This window comes from Nomia melanderi, unplaced genomic scaffold (genome assembly GCF_051020985.1).
Source record: "Nomia melanderi isolate GNS246 unplaced genomic scaffold, iyNomMela1 scaffold0585, whole genome shotgun sequence".
NCBI lineage: Eukaryota > Metazoa > Arthropoda > Insecta > Hymenoptera > Halictidae > Nomia > Nomia melanderi.
The window spans coordinates 7501-15000 of NW_027475699.1; the positions used below are offsets into that span (position 1 = coordinate 7501).

Here is a 7500-nt window from a genome sequence, read left to right on the forward strand (position 1 = left end):
CCGGGAAGATGACCAAACTTGATCATTTAGAGGAAGTAAAAGTCGTAACAAGGTTTCCGTAGGTGAACCTGCGGAAGGATCATTAACGAGCAAAATACACTACAAGAACTGACCGAAAGAAGGAAACATGAGAAATATAAAGAGTGGAGCGAAAGATAATATAAAAAGGAGCGAAAGATACATACATATATATATATAAGTGTACGAGTTCAATTTCTGCACACACTCGATACACAAGAGAAATAATATTATATATACAGAGGAGGAAGGAGCGATAAACGTGCAACAACGCTTCCTCGTGAAAAATACTTGAACGATCATGCACAGAGAGGTATCTCGATACCTGCTCTGCTGTATGACTAGACGGCTTACGCGCGGAGAGTTCATCTCCCGTCCGTCGGAAATTTCGAACGGCTTACGCGCGGAGAAATACACTTCTCCCGTCCGTCGAAATTTTTTTTTTTTACTTTGAACAAGGCGCATAGAGCCCGCCGAACCACGATTTCCGTGCGTCTTACATCTTTCGACGATGGGACGATCCACGCGAAGAGTTGTTTCGTGCTCGCGCGAGGTGCGATAGCGTCGATTCGCTTTTCTGTACGGGGAGAAATAGAACGATGAGTTGACTTATCGGGTCTTCGTTGGAATTACCGTCGCTGGCATTGTAAACTCCAGATGACCTTGTGATTCCTTCGTCGGGCACTGGTAAAGGGTGGCGATGATTCGTTCTATAATAGAAATACCCGTCGTAGCGATTCGGCCGAGACACCCGCCACGAAACACTCTCTCGTCGTGGAATCCCCGCATCGGAGAGTAAAACGCGCGAAGGCTTACTATGAGAGAAGAAATAGTATATGCCGGTGGTTCGCGTGTGTAGGCTCTATACGAAATTGCGATTCAAGAGAGTAGGAAAAGACGCGATGAACCACGATTTCCGTGCGTCTTACGTCTCTCGACGATGGGACGATCCACGCGAAGAGTTGTTACGTGCTCGCGCGAGGTGCGATAGCGTCGATTCGCCTTTCTGTACGGGGAGAAATAGAACGATGAGCTGACTTATCGGGTCTTCGTTGGAATTACCGTCGCTGGCATTGTAAACTCCAGATGACCTTGTGATTCCTTCGTCGGGCACTGGTAAAGGGTGGCGATGATTCGTTCTATAATAGAAATACCCGTCGTAGCGTTTCGGCCTAGTCACCCGCCACGAAACACTCTCTCGTCGTGGAATCCCCGCGTCGGAGAATAAAACGCCGAAGGCTTACTTATGAAACTTACGTCTCTCGACGATGGGACGATCCACGCGAAGAGTTGTTACGTGCACGCGTATGGTGCGATTGCGTCGATTCGCTTTTCTGTACGGGGAGCAATAGAACGTTGAGTTGACTTATCGGGTCTTCGTTGGAATTACCGTCGCTGGCATTGTAAACTCCAGATGACCTTGTGATTCCTTCGTCGGGCACTGGTAAAGGGTGGCGATGATGCGTTCTATAATAGAAATACCCGTCGTAGCGTTTCTTCCGAGTCAACCCGCTCACGAAACACTCTCTCGTCGTGGAATCCCCGCGTCGGAGAGTAAAACGCGAATTCATAGTATGGAAACTTACGTCTCTCGACGATGGGACGATCCACGCGAAGAGTTGTTACGTGCACGCGTATGGTGCGATTGCGTCGATTCGCTTTTCTGTACGGGGAGTAATAGAACGTTGAGTTGACTTATCGGGTCTTCGTTGGAATTACCGTCGCTGGCATTGTAAACTCCAGATGACCTTGTGATTCCTTCGTCGGGCACTGGTAAAGGGTGGCGATGATGCGTTCTATAATAGAAATACCCGTCGTAGCGTTTCTTCCGAGTCAACCCGCTCACGAAACTCTCTCTCGTCGTGGAATCCCCGCGTCGGAGAGTAAAACGCGAATTCATACTATGAAAACTTACGTCTCTCGACGATGGGACGATCCACGCGAAGAGTTGTTTACGTGCACGCGTATGGTGCGATTGCGTCGATTCGCTTTTCTGTACGGGGAGAAATAGAACGTTGAGTTGACTTATCGGGTCTTCGTTGGAATTACCGTCGCTGGCATTGTAAACTCCAGATGACCTTGTGATTCCTTCGTCGGGCACTGGTAAAGGGTGGCGATGATGCGTTCTATAATAGAAATACCCGTCGTAGCGTTTCTTCCGAGTCAACCCGCTCACGAAACTCTCTCTCGTCGTGGAATCCCCGCGTCGGAGAGTAAAACGCGAATTCATACTATGAAAACTTACGTCTCTCGACGATGGGACGATCCACGCGAAGAGTTGTTTACGTGTACGCGTATGGTGCGATTGCGTCGATTCGCTTTTCTGTACGGGGAGAAATAGAACGTTGAGTTGACTTATCGGGTCTTCGTTGGAATTACCGTCGCTGGCATTGTAAACTCCAGATGACCTTGTGATTCCTTCGTCGGGCACTGGTAAAGGGTGGCGATGATGCGTTCTATAATAGAAATACCCGTCGTAGCGTTTCTTCCGAGTCAACCCGCTCACGAAACTCTCTCTCTCGTCGTGGAATCCCCGCGTCGGAGAGTAAAACGCCGAAGGCTTACTATGAAACTTACGTCTCTCGACGATGGGACGATCCACGCGAAGAGTTGTTACGTGCACGCGTATGGTGCGATTGCGTCGATTCGCTTTTCTGTACGGGGAGTAATAGAACGTTGAGTTGACTTATCGGGTCTTCGTTGGAATTACCGTCGCTGGCATTGTAAACTCCAGATGACCTTGTGATTCCTTCGTCGGGCACTGGTAAAGGGTGGCGATGATGCGTTCTATAATAGAAATACCCGTCGTAGCGTTTCTTCCGAGTCAACCCGCTCACGAAACTCTCTCTCGTCGTGGAATCCCCGCGTCGGAGAGTAAAACGCGAATTCATACTATGAAAACTTACGTCTCTCGACGATGGGACGATCCACGCGAAGAGTTGTTTACGTGCACGCGTATGGTGCGATTGCGTCGATTCGCTTTTCTGTACGGGGAGAAATAGAACGTTGAGTTGACTTATCGGGTCTTCGTTGGAATTACCGTCGCTGGCATTGTAAACTCCAGATGACCTTGTGATTCCTTCGTCGGGCACTGGTAAAGGGTGGCGATGATGCGTTCTATAATAGAAATACCCGTCGTAGCGTTTCTTCCGAGTCAACCCGCTCACGAAACTCTCTCTCGTCGTGGAATCCCCGCGTCGGAGAGTAAAACGCGAATTCATACTATGAAAACTTACGTCTCTCGACGATGGGACGATCCACGCGAAGAGTTGTTTACGTGCACGCGTATGGTGCGATTGCGTCGATTCGCTTTTCTGTACGGGGAGAAATAGAACGTTGAGTTGACTTATCGGGTCTTCGTTGGAATTACCGTCGCTGGCATTGTAAACTCCAGATGACCTTGTGATTCCTTCGTCGGGCACTGGTAAAGGGTGGCGATGATGCGTTCTATAATAGAAATACCCGTCGTAGCGTTTCTTCCGAGTCAACCCGCTCACGAAACTCTCTCTCGTCGTGGAATCCCCGCGTCGGAGGGTAAAACGCGATATATAATAGTATATGCCAGTGGTTCGCGCGCGTCGTCTCTGAGATACGCGGTCGACAGAGTTCCGAAAACACGTGATGTGCCACGATTTCCGTGCGTCTTACATCTTTCGACGATGGGACGATCCACGCGAAGAGAACGTTCGTGCTTGCGTGAGGTGCAACAGCGTCGATTCGCTTTTCTGTACGGGGAGAAATAGAACGTTGAGTTGACTTATCGGGTCTTCGTTGGAATTACCGTCGCTGGCATTGTAAACTCCAGATGACCTTGTGATTCCTTCGTCGGGCACTGGTAAAGGGTGGCGATGATTCGTTCTATAATAGTAATACCCGTCGTAGCGTTTCGACCGATGTCACCCGCCACGAATGTCTCTCTCGACGTGGAAACCCCGCGCCGAAGAGTAAACGCGAAGGCTTACCATACGAAAGAAAACGGTATTATACGCCTGTGGTATGTGCGTCTCGGCTCTGTGATACGCGATCGGCAGAGTTACAAAAAAACGTTGATGGGCCACGATTTCCGTGCGTCTTACATCTTTCGACGATGGGACGATCCACGCGAAGAGTAGTTACGTGCTCGCGCGAGGTGCGATAGCGTCGATTCGCTTTTCTGTACGGGGAGAAATAGAACGATGAGTTGACTTATCGGGTCTTCGTTGGAATTACCGTCGCTGGCATTGTAAACTCCAGATGACCTTGTGATTCCTTCGTCGGGCACTGGTAAAGGGTGGCGATGATTCGTTCTATAATAGAAATACCCGTCGTAGCGATTCGGCCGAGACACCCGCCACGAAACTCTCTCTCGTCGTGGAATCCCCATGTCGGAGAGTAAAACGCGAAGGCTAACTATATAAGAAACATATAGTATTATTTATGCCTGTGGTTCTCCGTTTGTCCTACTCTCAGATACGCGACTCGGAGAGTTACGAATAATCGTGATGGACCACGATTTCTGTACGTCTTACATCTTTCGACGATGGGACGATCCACGCGAAGAGATCATTCCTGCTTGCGTGAGGTGCGATAGCGCCGATTCGCTTTTCTGTACGGGGAGAAATAGAACGATGAGTTGACTTATCGGGTCTTCGTTGGAATTACCGTCGCTGGCATTGTAAACTCCAGATGACCTTGTGATTCCTTCGTCGGGCACTGGTAAAGGGTGGCGATGATTCGTTCTATAATAGAAATACCCGTCGTAGCGATTCGGCCGTGTCACCCGCCACGAAAATCTCTCTCGTCGTGGAATCCCCGCGTCGTAGAGTAAACGCGAAGGCTTGCTATAGAAGACTATAGTTTATACGCCTGTGGTTCACCGGTTGCCTGCTCTCCGGGGTACGCGATCGCGCAGGAGTTACGGAAGAACTTGATGGGCCACGATCTCCAAGCGGCTATATCTTTCGACGATGGGACGATTCACGCGAAGAGAACGTTCGTGCATGCGTGAGGTGCGATAGCGTTGATTCGCTTGTCTGTACGGGGAGAAATAGAACGATGAGTTGACTTATCGGGTCTTCGTTGGAATTACCGTCGCTGGCATTGTAAACTCCAGATGACCTTGTGATTCCTTCGTCGGGCACTGGTAAAGGGTGGCGATGATTCGTTCTATAATAGAAATACCCGTCGTAGCGTTTCGACCGATGTCACCCGCCACGAAATTCTCTCTCGTCGTGGAATCCCCGCGTCGGAGAGTAACCGCCGAAGGCTTGCTATAGAAGACTATAGTTTATACGCCTGTGGTTCACCGGTTGCCGGCTCTCCGGGGCACGCGATCGCGCGAAGGTTACGGAGGGACGTGAAGCGCCCGAGCAATGAAACGTCCGCAGGAGGAAACGAGCAACCGCCGAACATTGTTTCGCGACGTTTCCATAATGTATTGTCGTTTCGCTCGCATCCCGCTTCTTTCCCCTAGTTTCCTCGACGCGTAGTTTCGCAGCCTTAGTGGACGAATCATTCTCGATTCGAGGAAAGATATGCAGTGGGGCGTGCAATGAGCCCGCCAGAGACCACGATCTCCAATGCGTCTTTACATCTTTCGACGATGGGATGATCCACGCGAAGAGAACGTTCGTGCTTGCGCGAGGTGCGTTAGCGTCGATTCGCTTTTCTGTACGGGGAGAAATAGAACGATGAGTTGACTTATCGGGTCTTCGTTGGAATTACCGTCGCTGGCATTGTAAACTCCAGATGACCTTGTGATTCCTTCGTCGGGCACTGGTAAAGGGTGGCGATGATTCGTTCTATAATAGAAATACCCGTCGTAGCGATTCGGCCGAGTCACCCGCCACGAAACTGTCTCTCTTTCGTCGTGGAAACCCCGCGTCGGAGAGTAAAACGCGCGAAGGCTGTGACTGTAACATATATATATACAGTATACAATGCCTGTGGTTTTTGCGCGTGTCGGCTCTTCGGTATACGCGATCGGCCAGAGTTACGGAGGGACGGTGAAGCGCACGAGAAATTGAAACGGCCGCACGATTGGAACCGAGCAACCGTCGAACATTGTTTCGCGACGTTTCCATAATGCGTTTTCGTTTCGCTCGCATACCGCTTCTTTTCCCCTAGTCTCTGAGACGCGTTTTCGAGCCGTTCTTCTACTATCGATTCTCGTAGAGAGAAGGGACCGGGTAGTCTGGAAGTGGAACCCGCATCTTGCGTGTACCGTACACGGAATTGAGAGGACCGGCCGTGAAGCTCGTTTTAAAGCCGTGCGTCTGACACCCAACTCTTGCGCGCCAATTTCGCGGCAAGAGATAATATGGGACGAATGACCGGCAAAGAGCCAGCTGTGAAGTCTGTTTTTTTAATCGAATCCGTGGACGTGTGTATGCCGTAGCGTCGCTCGTCGTGTTCGTTCATGGTCGTTCCGAGAGAAAGAACGAAAGCGGTAACGAAGGGACCGGCCGTGAAGCTCGTTTTAAAGCCGCGCGTCTGACACCCAACTCTTGCGCGCCAATTTCGCGGCAAGAGATAACATGGGACGAATGACCGGCAAAGAGCCAGCTGTGAAGTCTTTTTTCATTATTTGCTTTCAATCGATCGATCGGTACGATTCGTGCAACGTTTCGCGCGATGCGACGCGAAAACATGCGCGCAACAATAGATGCGTCTGATCGGAAGAACGCGAGGGTCGACTGCACGCGATGGATTCAGTATCGGGTAGGATACAAAATATATCCCCGTCGTTTCCACGCGTGCGAGTCTTCTGCGTCTTTCGCGGGTTTTTGAATGCACTATACGCCCGGAACGTCGAGAAATATATACATATTACTTGAACGTTTTTCGTCTCGAAAGGCTTCGGTGTCGTCTCCAAGGCGACGCCTGAATCTCCTTCGCGCGCTGGTCGGAGATTCAGGTATCAACTTTTATCTTCTCTTTGAAAGAAGAGAGATATTAGGTCGAACAAATGAGAATAAAATTATATATGTGAAATATAAAATTTATACGATTACCCTGAACGGTGGATCACTTGGCTCGTGGGTCGATGAAGAACGCAGCTAATTGCGCGTCAACGTGTGAACTGCAGGACACATGAACATCGACATTTCGAACGCACATTGCGGTCCACGGATACAATTCCTGGACCACGCCTGGCTGAGGGTCGTTTACGTACCATACACTGCTTGCGTAGCTCTGTCAAATCCCCGCCGTCGTTCACCTCTTCGGATCGAACGTTTTTTTACCGAAGGGCGCAAAGAACGTTTCTGAGTCGGGTTAAGAGAAGGATGCTACGTACGAGCGAACGATGGGTGTCTCGTCGGCGTTTGTCGCGGACACGCGAAAATTCTGTGAATTTCACGGACAGTGTACGTTCTAGTTGTTGCAAAACGATCGGAATCGTTTGTATGGACTCGCGTGAGTGTTCGCGGCGTCGTGCGTCGTTCAATTACGACCGCCCGCGGATACCGCTCCACTGCGATATGGATCTGAGCGACAACTTTT

The 7500-nt window shown here is 50.1% G+C and overlaps 2 non-coding genes across 2 annotated transcripts in view; both read left to right on the forward strand.

Annotated features, from left to right (window-relative positions):
- The window catches only part of LOC143176494 (small subunit ribosomal RNA), a 1921-nt gene extending 1836 nt beyond the window's left edge, over positions 1-85 (forward strand). Inside the window, exon 1 of the ribosomal RNA XR_013001034.1 lies at positions 1-85. This exon is cut by the window's left edge and continues 1836 nt beyond it. This is a non-coding gene — a ribosomal RNA (small subunit ribosomal RNA).
- A 6922-nt stretch (positions 86-7007) lies between these two features.
- Positions 7008-7162, forward strand: LOC143176493 (5.8S ribosomal RNA). Its single transcript, XR_013001033.1, has one exon. It is a non-coding gene; the product is annotated as a 5.8S ribosomal RNA (ribosomal RNA).
- Positions 7163-7500: the final 338 nt, after the last annotated feature.